General features: G+C 34.1%; 1 protein-coding gene across 1 annotated transcript in view; it reads right to left on the bottom strand.

The window, feature by feature from the left end:
• The window catches only part of LOC106867555 (sister chromatid cohesion protein PDS5 homolog B), a 42,489-nt gene extending 23,194 nt beyond the window's left edge, over positions 1 to 19,295 (bottom strand). The window contains exon 1 of the mRNA XM_052972261.1: positions 18,693 to 19,295. The gene's annotated coding sequence lies outside the window, so the exon portion shown is untranslated. The remainder of the gene's footprint in view (positions 1 to 18,692) is intronic.
• Positions 19,296 to 19,301: the final 6 nt, after the last annotated feature.

Below are 19,301 nucleotides of genomic sequence, written 5' to 3'. Positions count from 1 at the left end.
ACAGCTTCCTTTGAAGCCAATACAAACAAGAGGGTTTTGATTTGGGTGGTTTCATGTCATACAGAATCTTTTTATCTTTTACCTGTTTCAGTTACCACACAGCCACTCTTGCACCTGTATGTTGATGAACAACAGACTTGTATTCAAAACAAGGTGATTATATAGGTGCAGGCATGGGTGTGTGGTAAGAAGCTTGCTTCCCAACCACATGATTCTGGGTTCAGTCCCACAGCGTGGCGCTTTGGGAAAGTGTTTTCTACTTTGTTTGTCCCTCCACCATCACTTGACAACCAATGTTGGTGTGTTTATGTCCCTGTAACCTAGCAGTTCGGCAAAAGAGACCAATAGAATAAGTACTAAGCTTACAAAGAATAAACCCTAGGGTCAATTTTTTCCGACTAAATCCGTTTAAGGTGCTGCACCAGCATGGCTGGAGCCAAATGACTGAAACAAGTAAGAGAGTACAAGAGGTTTGCTATTATCTATCATCTGGCACACAGAAGTAGCTTCAGCATCATTCACATATGAAAAAAGTCGAAAAATATGTCAAAGTTGAAGGGTGCCATTAACGGTTTGTAAGAAACAAAACAATCCAGGCACGTGCTGTCAGCAATTACTCAGGGTAGGCAGTTGGTGACCTTCATGTAGTAAACTATCATCAAAAGATTTGTCAGTAGATAAAAGGATAAATATATTAAGATAGTCACTATCCATTGCTGCAAAGGGGGAAAAATGGGAATGAGCTAAAACTGAAGGAAAAAACACAAAAAAGTAAGTGAAATACCGGCGCGCGACTGATTTGAAGGCAGATTTATTTTTACCTTTATAGCACGTAAAGAAAACGTTGTACGAGTGTACACAGTATGTGTACTACAGTAGTACTATGCGTAGCTTAAATACTGAGATTGAAAGGCAGGGGAGAATTATATATATATATATATATATATATACTTGGTGTAGAACCTGTTAAAAAACAATGAAGTAAGCTTGAGTATAGAATACATTATACAAATAAATTTTACAATTTTTTTAAGCTAAGTGGCTTTATGCAAGATACTGAGAGCAAAAAGTATGACAGAAGCAACAAGAACAGGATGATTTTGCTGTAGAAGAGATACATGGTTTAGACCATATCAGTAATGATCTCTTTGCAACAGAAACCACACTGGCTTTCTAGCAGAAGATTGTTAGTGATAAGATGGTAAGTGAAGATTCAGAAGTATTCTTACCAAGATTCTGTCAGCAACTAACAAGAAAAAATACCAGTAAGATTGTCATATGACTGTCTGCCACATAGATGTTGTACAGATAAGTGTAACATATTTGGATTCTTGGGGAATGGCACCTGTTGACCACATGAAGGAAAATAGCTACTTTTCAACAAGTGCTTTACCACCACAGATGCACTTCTTACAGGCCCACTATGCATTTACAACAATACACACTATAAAACAAAGCTAGATGGAAAAATATTAACAGATAATACATCCATATTATACAGAATTCACCACAAAAAAAAAAACAACATAATACTGGTACTTAATTTATTGACCCCGAAAGGATAAAAGGCAAAGTCAAACTTGGTGGAATTTGAACTCAGAACATAAAGACAGAAGAAATACTGCTAAGCATTTCGCCCAGCGTGCTAACCACTCTGCCAGCTTGCTGCCTTATACAAAGCTATAATATACACAGAAAACATACACATGTCACAAATAGGAAGCTAAGCAGATGACTGATGACATGTAATTCTAATGGCCAAAATATGTGCCTGATGATGTGGAATTAACAGTCAAATTCTGGCGGTAAAGTTTACATAAATAAACTTGGCCATTATAAAAGTAGTAGTGCAGAAGCTATAAAAAAACCCCTCATATCCTGATAATGAGACCAATATAATCTGGAAATGTTGATAAAAATGAATTTAGGTACATTACAGTTACAAACTGCAAGGGTCTTATAGGAAATATTTGGGAGGAGAAAGAAAAAGAAAAAAAATGACGATTAAACTAAAATAGGTATGTATATTCGCTTGCTTTTATGTCTGTTTTTCCATGTTAGCATGAGTTCAAATTACCTCCCACTATAACACCATATTCTTTACAAAAGTGGTCACAACAAACAAAAAGTTCTCACATGAATTTATGTCTCATAATATTGATGGGGTGCAAGATTAAACAGGTAGTTAAATTTGCCTCACAGGCACAAGATCCCGTACATGATAAAAGACACCAGCCAAAGACGCTACTTGGAAGTGGCATCAAATATTTGGAGACTCTTTGGAAGGCCCGTGCCTGTTATTCAAAAGAGACCAACTTGGTCACACTGTGTCATGCTGATAATATCCAACAATTATATTATATTATATTATACATACACACACATACATACATATATTACATAGTCCTGGGCCAACTAAAGTGAGTGAATTTGGTAGACAGAAACTGAAAGTAGCACATTATGTCTGTGTGTTTGCATCTGTCTTGATAGGAATGACGTTAAGTAATAGTTGTAAGCAATTATCACCATCAGTGAAACAGGAAGAGAGCAGAAAGTTTGTCTCAACAATCTCCAACACATGCAGGCACAGAAAATTGGACATAAAGACGATGATACTTATCTACACACATACGCACATGTATATGTATTATACCAGCATGGAAAATAGATGTGAAGCAATGATGATGATGAGACACATTTATAAATCTATATATCATCATCATCATTTAACGTCCGCTTTCCATGCTAGCATGGGTTGGACGATTTGACTGAGGACTGGTGAAACCAGATGGCTACGCCAGGCTCCAATCTGATTTGGCAGAGTTTCTACAGCTGGATGCCCTTCCTAACGCCAACCACTCAGAGAGCGTAGTGGGTGCTTTTACGTGTCACCCGCACGAGACTATTGGCTAGTTTTTCTATACGCTAGGCCACGGTGGTAAAAAATTTCTAAATAATATTTTACTACCCTGAAATTTATATATATATATATATACAGGTATGGCCAAAAGTCACCCGACAGTAAATCAAAAATTCCATAAATATTTAATATTCAATTTTATTTATTTATTCCAATTATGAATACTGTAAGTTGTATAAGGTAAAATTACTACTTGCTTTAATCGCAAGTTGATGCAGGTAGTTTATCCCACCCATCTCTGACTTTCAGTTCATGCAATTGAAAAAAAACCCACATTATTTATGGGATGACCCAATAAAAGGCACCTGTCCAAAGTGTTGTGCAGTAGGACTGAACCTGAAATCATACAGTTGAGAAATGAGCATACACACGAGGGGAGTGAGGGTGAATGATAAACAGCAACATATGTGTGAAAAAGAAACATATGCAATACTAATTTTAATCATAACTATTAAATGAGATCCAATATTGATTAATGTTTGTGTAAATGACATAAATTAACTTTCTTTTTCACTTGCTAAGTGCATGCATTCATTAGGCTCGTGTGTGTGTGTGAGTGTGTTCATATGCTGTGTATCATTATTTTGACTAGGTCCCCCCAACCCCTGCTCAAGTGTTGTATGTGTCTGCATGTTGTTTTCGTTTCCTTTGTCATTCAGAGTCAGCGACAACTCTTTATAGCAGGTTGGTATAATAATACTGAAACATGGGCATAAATAATTTAAATCAACCCCCAAAATAATGAAATTCCAAGTCAATTTCAATAAGATTCAATTTTAGAATTGAATTCCTTACCACACATACTGATGAGCATTATCAAACAATATTGAGCTCTTAAGGTAAGTAACCAGTAGTTAACACGTTTATTTACAAGCATCATCTCAACAGACCCTTGTACATTTATATATAGAAGCTCCTAGTGTGTAGACCTAATTTCCACAGTTGTTTTAAAGAAAATGACAAACAAAACTATCAGGAGAACATTGGCAGATATCTACACAGACTTTAAAAAGTCACTTGTAAATGAACAATTATGATAAACAATTAACTATCATACCTCACAAAATTACAGATCTTTTGAAATACATTTTCTATATTTTTAACAAATTGCATTACAGAAGACAAAAAATGGTTTTAAAATTTATTTCAATAACAACATGGTCTCATGCTTATTAAAATTCAATCTTTCAAGGTAAAAAAAGTAATACTATAAACAAGCTTTAAATCTTTGAGTATTTCAATGAAAATAAACTAAGATAAAAATAGAGAAACATAAAGATTTTATCACTTCATGTCTATAAAGGAAATGGTTAATACTGGTTGACTATCAAACCGGATGCACTTGGTTAATTCAAAATGCAACAGATTGCTAGAACCAAATCAGTAAATAACCAGAATTCTTCTAAACAGTAATTAATTAAAAACATAAGTAAAAAAAATTTGCTGATAACAAACCAAACTATTTTAACTAGCTTAACCCTTTACTATTCAGATTACTCGGTCAAATGTAAAGCTTATTTTTATTTATTCACATTGTTTGCAATTATCTCATGACACAGAGATTTTGATAATGTAACTGTTTACTTGCAGAATGACACTGTATGGTTATGTGAGAGGCCAGATCTGGTCAGTTTAAATGGTTTCTTTTCATTATTCCCAACATGATTATATAAGAATAACTATGTGAACAAAATAAAAACAAAAAAAAAAAAGATAATGAAGGCAATAAAACTTAGAAGCAAATAAAAAACTAGGACTACTGTAACTATTGATGTCTGATTCACGAAAGCCACATTTCAAGGAACCTGTTAACGTCCTCAACTGCAGTCAATGCTCTAAAGGTAAAAACAGTGCCCCCCACCCCAATTTTTTGGTCTGCTTTGGTGAGGTGTACAAAGATATTTTGCGAAAATATGTCAATTGGCACCAAAAATCAGACGAATGTCATAATCAAACTAATTACCCTTAACGAACTGGTAACCGACACTGTCAGTAACAACGATGAGGGATCCAGTCGATTCGATCAACAGAACAGTTTGCTTGTGAAATTAACAGGCAAGTGGATGAGCACTCCACAGTCACATGAAACCATAACACAATTCTCAGATAGATTCAGCATGACATGGAATGTGACAAGGCCGGCCCTTTGAAATATAGTTACAACTCATTTTTGTCAGCTGAGTGGACTGGAGCAACGTGAAATAGTGTCTTGAAGGGGACAATGCACCGCCCAAAACTGAACTTGCAACCATCCGACTGTGAACCAAATATCCTAACCAATAAGCCATGTGCCTTCACAATTTACTCTCTCTTCACTCTTTTACTTGTTTCAGTCATTTGACTGCGGCCATGTTGGAGCACCGCCTTTAGTCGAGCAAATCGACCCCAGGACTTATTCTTTGGATGCCTAGTACTTATTCTATCGGTCTCTTTTGCCGAACCACTAAGTTACGGGGACATAAACACACCAGCATCGGTTGTCAAGTGATGTGGGGGGGACAAACACAGACACACAAACATATATATATATATATATATGACGGGCTTCTTTCAGTTTCCGTCTACCAAATCCACTCACAAGGCTTTAGTCAGCCCGAGGCTATAGTAGAAGACACTTGCCCAAGGCATCACGCAGTGAGAATGAACCCGGAACCATGTGGTTGGCAAGCAAGCCACTTACCACACAGCCACTCCTCTTAATATATTTTATTAAAGTTAGTCACAATAGAAAATTAATTATTCATGTATTCATATTTCTTTCAATACAAATCATTTATTATATAGAGTGTCGAAATATACAAGAAAAATATCATAAAATATCAAAAATAAGTCCTAGTGTTTGAGTGGTTAGCATTAAAAAGGTTAATCAGCTGTAAACTACTCCAAATAATTGATTTTTTTTTAGTTTACACAAGCTGTAAAGCAGACTAATATGAATAAAACACGAGTATGTATGCAATGAATTTGCATTGTTTAACATTAACATTTAGAAATATGAGTAGCCGTGAGGTTAAAGTGCTGGACAACTGACCACACTTTCATAATTTCATATCTTGTTACACTATTACAATGATTTGTTGCATCCCCCATGACCACCACCACCAAACAAGGCATATAAATCTGCTTGCTCCAGTTCACCCACTAAAAATAGTACTGGATAACAAACAACCCCACAGTAAAAATAGTTGCTTCAATGCACCCACTCAAGAAAGCAATTATGCATATAACACATTATATATATATATATGGTCTATTGATCAATTATTGGCGGGATCATAAAAGGCACTTCATCCAATGAGAGATAAATATCATTTAATAAGCACAGAATTTAAATATGAACTATTAAAGTTTTGTGCTCAAAATAAAACAGTTATACAAATGGTTTCACATGTTGAATATATATCTAAGAGAGGGAGAGTGTATTGATGGTATGTGTAGAAATTTCAATTAACAATAGGAAAGCCTCCTCATGAGAAATTTAACATTAATACTGATTTAAAAACAAGATCAACAGAAAATAAAACTGGATTGAGCAAGTAGTGAGTAAAATAGAATGAAAGTAAAAAGTTGTTTTAACAAATAAATTACGTGAAATATAAGATGTGTAACATATTTCAGTTTTATTAGATTGAATTAACAATTTTTTCTCCAAATTTTTAGCATATTATTTATAGCATGTGGATACAAACTGTAGCAGCAAATATGAAGGTGGGGGGGGGAGCCAGAATAAACAGGTGAAGGGAAATAGATTTGTTCATTGTTCAACATCTGTTTTCCATGCTGGCATGGGTTGGACGGTTTGACTGAGGTCTGGAGAGCCAGTGGCTGCATCAAGCTCCAATCTGGTCCTGGCAGATTATAATGGTAAAAATGGTGGAAAAGAAGAGACAGAGATTGGCTAATGGTAGAGGTTAGCAATGGTGAGAGTTAGAGGTAAGGGCAGAGTGTACAAACAGGCCCATACAAGAGATGTAAGATGAGAACAATGGAGGGGGCGGGAGGCTGGGAGACTCCCTACCATCTGATGTGAAACAAGTGGAGGAGTGGAGAGATATGTGGTAGAGGGACTGGGATTGAAGAAATGAGCAACAGGGAGAAGGGTAATAAGAAGATGAGAGACAATTAAAAGAAACCTAACACACAAATGAAAATTACTCTTATTGATATTACAGAAGTCTTTGAGCAAGAGGAATGATCAAGATATTGACCAAATTGGTAACTTAATGGAAATGTATCAATTTCCAATTTTAACTACTGAAATAGAATTAAACAGAGAAAAAAAGAGGGGAAAAAAAACCCCATAGTAAATGTTATCTATCTGCCATACTTATCAAAATGATAGTTAACATAGATAACATGCATTAAGTAACAATGACAGATCAATCACATCGAACAACTCATCAATTCAGCTGTCAGTATTCGTGGCTTTGGAAATTGGATTTCATCAAAATCTGGTCTACCATTTGTTTACCCAACTCCAACACACACACACACACACACATCATTGTATGTTATATTATAATCTTATGATACCAGGTAACTCCAAAAATACACCATGAGAGTAAAATCTAGTTCCAGAACATTAAAAGTTACTCTTAACAAATCTACAATTGCAGATTATGAAATTAGCCAAATATTTCAAGAGTCTTGAAAAAAACCTCACCCTAATTTAATAATGTTTTACAACAAACAATTCAAAACAATGTCTTTTGTATCCAAAGATAAACACTTATTTAAGCTTGTGTAGCATAACAAAAAATAGATTAATTCATGACTATAGAGAAACATAAGCCTGAATTATACCAAATAGTTGAAACAGTTTATTTATAGATCTAACACATATTTCTAATCCTTTTAATAAGTTTCAATTAATCAAAACGCTTTGCCTGACTATTACTTTCACCACCTTAACTTGATAAACATTACGGAGGGCAAACTGGATGGAACAGTATGGGACTGCTAGCTATCTTACAATAAGACCAGGCATTTGAACTCAGATGTGAAGGGACCATAACTAAATACTCCAAGGCATGTTGTTTGCCACTCTCCTCATACTGCCATCAACTGCCCGTGTTTAACTTTTTAGTATTCACGTTATTGTCAAAAGTAATGTTTATTTATTCACATTACTTTCAATTAATTATGCCTTATCTTGTAGCTATGAGATTTCAATGAGATAACTTAATTTTTAGAATGACATTGTAGGGTAGGTGGGAGAAACCACATCTGGCCTGTTTAAACGTAAAACCGGTAGAATATTTTGGCTGGATATGACTGGTTTAAATGCTAACGGGTTAATTAACTGTAAAAGGCTAGCATACAAAAAATGACAAGGAAAAACAAGGACAGGTCATTTGGAGCCTTCGAGCTCCAGTCGAGTACCAGATTGTCTTTGCAGTTTCGGCTGGTTACTCTCGAGACTGCTCTAATCTGGCCAGTACTAAGAAAATCTAAGCTAAGAGCACTAGATTCTCTGGAAGAAAGCAAGCGAATGTATACAAAAACAAGGACGAAATAAAAAGTAACGGAGAAATGGTACACAATTACAAATACAAGCAACAGGTGTCTTTCAACTAAGGATAAATTAAGCTGGCATGTGTGAGTGTAAAAATTAAACACAAAGGTAAAAAGAACAGTGTATTAGGTTTACGCTCAGGAAAAATAGAAGGAAAAGACTATTGTTTTGAGCATGCACTCCTCTACATAAAGAAAAGCCAGGGAGGGAGGGGGTAGAGAGAGACAAGAACAAATATCTCTCAATTAGATGGTCACTGAACAAAATACTCAGATGACGAGGCAGAAAAACAAGACAAAAATAATTTCATATTTAAGAGTATATAAGAATCATTTTAGTATGTACCATAAATGCAACAGAAAGTTTGCACTAGGAGAAGATGTTTTACTCTTTTGATATCAATCTGTCTAACACCACCCCTGCATGCATGGTACAAACTTTCTCATTTAAAGTGATCTAAATTAAAACCTTCTATCAAAAATTCCATGGTAATTTACGTTCCAAGCACTAGCTCAATTTATTTCCCTAAATTCAAATCAATTGAAACAAAAACAGTGCATTTCAACAGAAACATGATAACAAAAAGATTAACTAACATAATAAATTTCTTCAAATTACCAAATATTGGGTTAGCAAGGAAGTAATTTCGTTTTTCACAAATAGGTAGAGTTATGATTTTTTTAAAAAATGACTTTTGTCAATGTTATGATTTTTTTCCTTTTGACATTTGATAGCTGTTACTTTAGAAGCAAATTGTGTAATTTTGTTTACAGCTGTTAGTTCTGTGTCAATTTTAACATGGAGTGCAAAAACGAACATTTTCCCCATATTTAATTTTTTTCTTTTTAATTTCCGTAAAAGCAAGAAAGCTGCTAAAGCTCGCAAAGAGAAATACAAAGTTTATGGTGTTGATAGCTTAACAATGCACATGTCAGAAATGGTTTTAAAAATTCCTTTCTGGAGATTTTTCACTCAAAGATGACCAACATTCTGGTCGACCTACTGAAGTTGATGATGACCGAATCAAAACCATAATTGAATCAGATTGTCATATAACTGTGCAAGAGATTGCAGAGAGGTTAAATGTATCACACATAACAATTGAAAATCACTTAAAATGTCTTGAACTCATTAAGAAGTTCGATATTTGGGTTCCACATAAATTGAAAGAGATTCACTTCACACAACAAATCAATATTTGCGATATGCATCTTAAACACAATGAAATCAACCTTTTTTTGAAACAAATCATCACTGGTGATGAAAAATGGAATGTCAATAAAAAACATTCATGGTCCAAGTGCAATGAACCAACACAAACCACATTGAAAGCGGAATTGCATCAAAAAAAGATCATGCTGGCAATCTGGTGAGATTACAAGGAACCAAACAATCAATAACTAATGAAACTGGAGGAAGCAAAGAAAAATGGCCAGAATTGGCAAATCATAGAGGAATCATGTTCCACCATGACAACGCTAGACCACACACATCTTTGCAAACTTGTGAAAAATTATTGGAGCTTGGTTGAGAAGTGATGTCACATTCACCATATAGCCCCGACTCTGCACCATCAGATTACCATTTATTTCAAAGGTTGCAAAATTCTTTGAATGGTAAAACTTTCAATAATGATGATAACTTGAGATCGCACATGCTTCATTTTCTGGCTGATAAGGACCAGAAGTTCTATGAGCCACGGAATCATGAAGTTGCCAAAGGATGGCAAAAGGTCATCGAACAAAATGAAAAAAAAAAAAAAAAAAATTTCACACTAAAAAAACCGAAACTACTTTCTTGCCAACCCAGAATAATCAATTAAACTAAATTTTGTATATAATTGGTACATCAGCTGTAAAGCGCAAGAAAATGAAATGCAACATTTGATCTCTACAAAATAACACAAAGAAGCTCAAAGACCAAATGCAAAGAATGTCATGCAAATGCATCTTCTTCAAAGATTGATTACAAATCTAACGATCTATACAGTAACGTTTGCAAAACAGATGGATTTATGAATTTGAATAATCTGCCTCAGGCACTAATTGGGAAGGCACACTCACAGAAATAAAAATTCAAAATGAAAAAAAAAAAAAGCTTTCATCAGATAAAATATCTTCTCATTTCTTTTTTTAAATAATATTTCTAAATAGGTATGTAATTTGTATTTGATAAAAATGTAAAAAAAAAAAAAACCCCTTCAACAACACATGTAAATGCACAATAAGAGTTATCTGAGTAATTTTCATGTGGATGGGGGGGAGTTTGATGAAATGAGACATTCGTTGAACATGTTTGGGAATAACAAATGAGATGAAAATTCTCAGATAATTCAATCCAAGAACTCCAATTATCTTGTTAGAGATTGCAGAAAAAAAAAAGTCTGATTAAATTTAGGACAAAACAATTATATTCTTTTGACTATTTGGTACAAAGCCAGCTTTCTGTTAAACAACCAGGCAGAGTGAAATAAAAAAAGCCATTAAGATGTTCAGCAGTTTCCAAATTATGACCCAAAGCAATTTAAATCTATGCTGATTCTTCTTCATAATTATTTCCACAATGGAAGAAACCATATTAAAATTTAAACCCTCAATCTTAAATAATGTTGAAGAAATGGTCACATATTTTGGAATCATGAGTTACTTGGTGATCTCACTAGTGCAAGTGCCATGTAAAAAGCACCCAGTACATTCAGTGAAGTGGTTGGCATTGGGAAGGGCATCCAGCAATAGAAACCACAGAAAGTCCTCTGGCTTGCTGGCTCCTATCAAATCATCTAACCCATGCCAGCATGGAAAACAGTGCTGATGATGTGGTGAGTAAAGAGTGTATATTAGGTGTATATAAAGCAACAATAGAAACATACTCTGAGTGTGTAAACTGTATTGGTGTAACTAACAGTAGAACCAACTGTCTTGTTTAAGATAGTCACTAGTGCTAACAGCAGATCATTCATAACCTGATACCTAGAATATGTGAGCGGAAATCACTTTGTATGTATCAGCAACTAACAAAAATGCATTGGTTATTTAGAATGTGCTGTATGATTTTTTTTTTTTTTTTTTTTTTTTACTGTCACCCTGGACTCTTCATCAATTCATATTTGATTTAGTGATTGTCTATTGATATCTAATCAGTAAAGTTTAATGTAAATGGAATTCACATCACCAGTAAAAGAAATAGCTGGTTTGAGAAACAATTTACGTTAGAGATTTCCCAGGGTACACAGTGTAAAGATAGAACAAGTAAAAAGATTGTGGAAGGTTAATAGACTGGTCATGTTATAGAAACAAAGTAAATTAGATAAGGATTTTAGGACATCAAATTTAACCCTTTCATATCCCACACACTGTCAAATGTAATGCTTCTTTACTAAAAAAAAGATATTCATACATTATCTCACAGCTTCAATATTTTTATGTTTATTTTGTTGTTTTAGAATAACATTGTAGAGTAGGTGTGAGAGGCGGGGGTCTAGCCAGTTTGAACATAAAGCAGGTAGAATATACAGGCCAGGCATGGGCAGTTTAAACGCTTAAGAGTTAAATTAGTTTAACCCAGTATTTTCAGTGTTACATTTTAATAAAGTTTGTTATTCTAAACAGGATTGGAAGTGTCAGCAGTACAGTGGCACATTTTGCTTCTGGTCACCTCTTTGGGTCCCTTTCAAGCCAGCTATTTCTTTTACTGGTGATGTGAATTCCATTTACATTAAACTTTACTGATTAGATATCAATAGACAACTCAAATATGAATTGATGAAGAGTCCTGGGTGATAGTAACAGAAAAAAAAAATCAAAGACACGATGCATTTGAGATGAGTAGGGAACTGCTATACTGCAGACTTACTTATTCAACTCATACCAGCAGAGAAAACTGAACATTAAAATGATGAATTACAAGAGTAACCATAGAAGCTGGTGGACCACTGATTTGTGATTTAGATAGGTGCAGGCATGGCTGTGTAGTTAAGAAGCTTGCTTCCCAACAATGTGGTCTTGGGTTCAGTCCCACTGTGCAGCACCTTGGGAAAATATTTCATTACAGTCCACTCTGTGGCATGGTTGGTGTTAGGAAGGGCATCCAGCCATAGAAACCATGCCAAAACAGACACATGGAGCTTGGTGCAGTCCTCAGGCTTACCAGATCCTGTCAAACTGTCCAAACCCATTCCAGCATGGAAAAAAGGATGATGAATGGTAGGTACGAGAAGAAAGATCTTTTTGGTTTGAACATAAATCAGGTAGAATATTTGGGCTGGTTTGCATGTTAAAGGGCTAAAGATGATGATCCAAAATGATGAAAAGCTGTTAAAAGGTAGAAAAACTGCCACAAAAACAAACTTCAATAACTGAACTATATTATAGGACCCATATTTGATGCTATTTCCAATCTTTATTTAAAGTTAATGTTAAATGTACTTCAATTGTTACCTAACCAAAACTAGAAGTAATGAGAGCAAGGTATGATAATTTTAGAGATGGTCTAGTTTAAATTTTTTTTTTTTTTTTTAAAGTTTCAGTGGTTCTTTATCAAAGAAATTCTATTCTAGCAATTCTTGACTCTCCCATCATTAAGGATTTTTAACATTCCTCTATTCTGACCTTTAGGGGCCCACACAGGTTGTAAGATCTTTAAGCAAATGCTGGGAATTAAATAGCTATAAATGATAAAAACTAATTTTTCTAAGTGAAAACCAAGAGAAATAAAGAAGTAGGATGCAATACAGCTTGTTTAAAAAAAACCCATCAGTGAGCCCAGCATTAAAACATCAGCTTAATAGGGTTGCCTTTATTTAAAAAAATAAATAAATTCAAACATCCTAAAAATGTCACATTAATTGTACACGTGTAAGTGACCCAGTGGATAAATGCATTACTTAGAAATAAAGGTTCTGACTTCAAATCTATTCCGATACTATGTACACATCTTGGAATAAAATATCTGATAACAAAGCTGATTGCAACAGGGTCATCATCATCATCATTTTAATGATCAGTCAGATACAATTTGTTGAAGCATATTTTTTGACAGCCAGATGCCCTTCTTGTCGTCAACCCCTACCTGTTCCCAACCAAAGTAATATTCCCCCATAGCTGGACATGCTTTCATGGAAGATTGGAAATGAATGACAACTTGTTTGATGAATGCACTCATTCACAACTATTGTGCAAGGTCAAAATAAGACACCAACACACACACACACACTTATACCTACATGACAGATTTCCAAGGTGCCTTTTGTTGGGACTGAAAACGAAATCATGTGGTTAACCCTTTAGCATCCAGATTACTCTGTGAAATATAAGGCTTATTCCTCCACATTGCTTTGAATTAATCATGAATTATTTTGTTGCTTTGAGATCTCAATTATGAGATTGTTTACTTTTAGAATGGCATTGGAGGGTAAGTGCGAGAGACTGGATCTGGCCAGCTTGAAAGTAAAGCAGGTACAATATTTGGGCCAGACATGGCTAGTTTAAATGCTAAGATATAAATATTAAAAAAAGTTACAGAGTAAAGTTGAGATTCATAGTTCACAACATTAAAGTCAGAATAATAATTCATCTCTTAGAATGGGGCATGCTGAATGAGAAAGCTTCTTGGAGTTAATAGCAACTATGATGATGACAATGTACAGTCAAGATGAAAGTGAGACAAAATCTTAGTCACACAGTTCACAAAACTAAGAAATGGTGAAAGCAAAACTGCAGTATTTCACATTTCTTTTTTGGTAGAGCCTTGGTCACCTCCATAGGCCCTTTTAGACAAATGAGATAAATCTCAATGTTCCACCTGAACATTTACAAGTCAACACCAGTAGGAAAGACAGGAACAGAAAGGGAATTTGAGTGGGAGTAAGGGCAACATTTTCGAAAGGAAAGGTAAGGCATAATGATTAGTGCAGAGCCTGGGGTACTGGACACAATAATGATGGGTAGAGGAGAGAGAAGTACGTTGAACTGGCATCAGCTCAGCCAGTTCTGAAGAGCAGGGGCCATTATAGTTGCAGTAGAAAGGCTGAGTGAGGAGACACCACATGCTGGAGCATTTCTATGAATGACTTGATGCCAGTCAAGTAGTCTTTTCTGGATGCATTTAGGAAGTAGGTAAACAAATTAATACTATGTAAAATTGACAGAGAATTGATTTTGCTTCATAGAGTTTCATATTAATTGGTTAAACTGACTTATATGCTGATGGCACATCATTGTTTTCAATGAATGTAGCTATAAATCTCATTCTTAACAATGTTAACCAGAACAACCAACTTACAAAAACATAAATCAATAGAAAAATCTATGTAAAACAAAATATAACTAATATATCAAACCCCAGTTTGTAGTTTTCTGTAGCATTTCCCCACTAAGACATATATGCTAGATAAATAAAGAGTAATAATTAAAAAAAAAATTTTTTTTAAACATCCGAAAGAACTCCTGTAACTAATTTCTCAAATATTATGCCTAATTTGAACTGGCACTTATGTTAAAAAAAAAAACTGCCTCTTCAAAACCATCAATCAAGTCACAAATCCATTGTTCTGTTCCAGAAGAGGAAACAACTTACACCAAAACCTTAAAAGTACAATTCAAAACTGGACACACCCGAATTTTCTGTTTTCTACACAAAATGATCATCATCATCATTTAACGTCCATTTTCCATGCTGGCATGGGTTGGACAGTTTAACAGGAGCTGGCAAGTCACAGAGCTATACCAGGTTCCAGCCATTTGTTTTGAAATGGTTTCTACAGCTGGACGTCCTTCCTAACGCCAACCACTTTATAGAGTATACTGGGTGCCTTATTGAGGACACAGGCACGGGTGCTTTCTATATGACACTGGCACTGGAGAATTAATTACAAATTATAGAAGTGATGACAGAGCTCAAGTGTGGAGAGTTGTGTAATACTGTAAAGATTGGGAGTATTACAAGAGTGGATCTTTCTCAAAAGCAGAGAAAGTATTTCATAGCAGAAATCTAACAGGGTTTCTCATGGAATGGCTGAAAAAATTTCAAATGCACAAAAGTGATTACCGATGGAAGTCAACTCTAGGCCAAGGTTCATTAATTAAAATCAAAAGCTTTATTAAATAATACAGTAAAGAGTCATGTACGATAGCTTCAACATTAACTAGTAATTCCCATATCCAAGCTATAGCAAATGCATCTTCGAGTCTGGTGCCAATGTGATAGTATGGACAACCGTTGACTAATCAAAAGATGGACAATTGCTATAGTTTGATTAGAGGAATTACTGGTAATATTAAAGAAACTAATGACAGACAAAATGCAAAGACCAAAACCAAGATAGACAGAACGAGCAAAGACGAATATATCTGACATATATCCAACAGTGGGGGGGGGGGGGTTAGATATAAATTCATAATATATTTTCTTCAAGATGTTACCACTGCCTGCCTACGGTACTGAACAGATGAAAAAAAAAAAAGAAAAAAAAACACAAGTTATCAATATTTCGAAAAAAAGATTTAAGCTAACCTAACTGCATCTTCCTCTTTTGTTTACTGCCTTTAATAAAAATAGAAAACACTGTACACAACTGAAAGTAAAAGAAAAACTCAAGCACATTGTGCACGACTAAAGCGTTCAGTGTATTTGGTAGACGGAAACTGAATGAAGCCCGTCGTGTTTGTCCCCAACTATCTCTTGACAGCCAATAGAATAAAAATACTAGGCTTCAAAAGAAATAGGTATAGGGGTTGGTTTGTTTGACTAAAACCCTTCAAGACGATGTCCCAGCATTGCTGCTGTCCAATGACTGAAACATATATTATGTGTGTGTGTGTGTATGCATATATATATATACATATACACACACATACAAACATATATATATATATATATATATATACACACACACACATACATACAGACATATATATATTTATATATATACACACACACATACATACAGATATATATATATATTTATATATAAATATATATACACACACACATACAAACATATATTTATATATATATATATATATATATATATATATATATATATATATATATATATAAATATATATACACACACACATACATACAGACATATATATATATATTTATATATATATATATATAAATATATATACACACACACACATATATATATATATTTATATATATATATATATATAAATATATAAACACACACACACACATATATATATATTTGATTTTAAACCAAGAGAGGAAATACTCAATACAGAATTAGAATAAACATTTACTGTAAGTGCTGAGATTATTGCTCTTAGGGATAACAGATAATAATCTCAATATTACTACTATATATGTATATATATAGTTCAATTTTGAGGCTAATAAAAAATAAAACAAACAAGCTTCGACCCAGCTGAGGAAGGATTCCATTGCCTAAAAAATATGCGCCACCTTTTGAATGTTTATTGACTTAGGTGGCGGCGGGAGGGGAAGTATTAATGTTCTGTTAGTACATTTGTAATAATCACATACTACCAGCTACCTATAGAGAATACCATTTAAAAGCCCTTATAAAACAAAACGCTCCCACCTATAATATATTATATATATACATACAATGGGTAAACATATTGGAGAGTGGGATCTAATGGCTTATAGGTTCAAAACCTACGCGGATATGCAGTGTGTGTGTGTGTAAACCTGTTCAAGTGGTTACAATATAGTGTAATCGTTGTTCGTTGCTCTACAACTTCCACTACTCACGCAAAATATGCCAAATTGCAAAGAAAATTTCATGCAGGTTTATTCCTCGGTAATTTGTTAACCAATTTCTATATTCTAAATTCCCATCTGTATAAATACGTCCATTTTCGGAATTTAAAATGAAAAAAAAAAAGTGTAAATATGTTGGGGAAACTGGCTAAAGTCAGCGCAATTAAAACAGAAAATGTATTTTGATATTAAATTTCAACAACGATGTGTTTTTTTATAATGCCAAAGACTGCTTCAAATTGCTTTAAATATGAGGATTACAGAGCCAATTGTTGTTTAAGAAGCAGCGTGTAGAATAAATATAGAAAGACGGCCATATTAACAGTGAAATCCAGAATAGATTTTCTACCAGAAATCACTGAGAAACAAAATAACATATAGTGAAACAGTATATGCATGAACTCTTATATGGTTCAGAAAACACCTATTTTAATCTAATGAAAGACTAGACATGATAAATAGAAAGCGTGATTTATTTTGCCTAATTATCTGGTAAAAAAATCGCCACAATTTGGTTAAGTGGGAGGGAAGGTCTGTTCACACAGAAATATAGATTTGTTGTAGGGTAAATTAACAAAGTTTAGGATAGATAAAATGTGATGTGGACAAAGTTGTTCGAATAATGAGTTTGCATTAGGCGGTTTTATTTTAACCTTTCCTATGATTTTATGACCGAAGCATCGAAGAGATTACAGCTAAGACTCGAAAACGAAAGGCTTTCAAGAGCAAATATATATACAAATTTTGTCCACTAACAGCATTTCGCTTCTAGGAATTTAAGTAACCCTCGTTAGAAAAGGCTATTTAAAACATTAAAAGTTACAGGATAAATATTCGTGTGGGTAAAAAGGAGAGAATTAAAACTGCAATGAGTGAGAAAGGATATGTCAACTAAGAGTAAATGATAAAAACTGATTCTAAGAATTTTGCTATTGACATGAAATATTGCCTGAAAAATGCTTCTCAAGAACCGATTGATCACTTCCGATACGAATACAAAGCAGTAAAATAGTCACTAAGAGCTTATATTTGAGGAAGACTGCAAGGTTTTCTCTTATTTTATTTAAGAGCAGTTAGAATCCTCAAGTCCCATATCTTTGCTAGCAAGATGAAGCTATAAAAAAAAAATTGTGGGAAAATCAATGTCTCTCTCTTTCTCTCTCTCTTCAAGTCTCTGCACACACGCAAAAATAACCATCACAAAACAATAAGATATTTGCAAGTGGGAATATGTAAGACAGTATAAAGTTGATCTGAAGTAGAGATGAAGTGAAGTGAAGTGAGCAAAGCATGGCTGGTCTTTTATCAAATACAAAAAATATTGCTTTTCAAAGATTATGACACAACCTGAACGGATTTTAAGCAATATATTTTGATGACAAAAAATACAAATTTAAAATCACTGATTAACAATAATTATAATGTAAACCATAAAGCAGATTATGTTGCATTTCACAATGTAAACAAAATATTGATCACAGATGAAAATGAAATTTTTAATAACTCTACCTTCGCCACGATCCTTTTTTATTTTTTTATTTTAATATATTGTTGTTAGAACTTCCGTCTCAGTACAAAATATGTGTATATATATATATATATAATTATATATATATAAATTTATATATATATTTATATACACAAAATGATGAGGGTATAACTTTTCTTCTTCCTGGAGGGGCTGTTAAAGTCTAGCTTTCTTATATCAGTAGCTGAACTCGGTATACTCATCCAGAATTTTTAAAAAGGTCGCATAACAAAAAGAGGAAAGCGCAATAAAACTAATTTTCATTGTGTTTTGCTGATGTCTTTGTAGTTTACATTAGTGTCCGAAGTGATCTGACTGACTGGTTGTGTAAGCCACTGTTAGCAGCTCAAGCACACAAGACAGAAGCGAAGCTGAGAAGAACAGCAGTGGCCGCCATATTGGACAATGTTGGAAACACAGAAAGAAGAGCAATTGATCGACAATTACAGCTCTGGACACACACACTCACATGAAATTCAGACATAAATATGAAAACACACAGAAATTATGTACGATTTTCATTTCAGTTGCTCTGACAGAGACAGCAACAAATCCTGTCAAGTCGCATTCCTGCAAGATTGCGATGGGGA

The sequence above is a fragment of the Octopus bimaculoides genome, chromosome 13 (genome assembly GCF_001194135.2).
Source record: "Octopus bimaculoides isolate UCB-OBI-ISO-001 chromosome 13, ASM119413v2, whole genome shotgun sequence".
Classification (NCBI taxonomy): Eukaryota; Metazoa; Mollusca; class Cephalopoda; order Octopoda; family Octopodidae; genus Octopus; species Octopus bimaculoides.
This window is presented reverse-complemented; position numbering and strand designations above follow the sequence as displayed.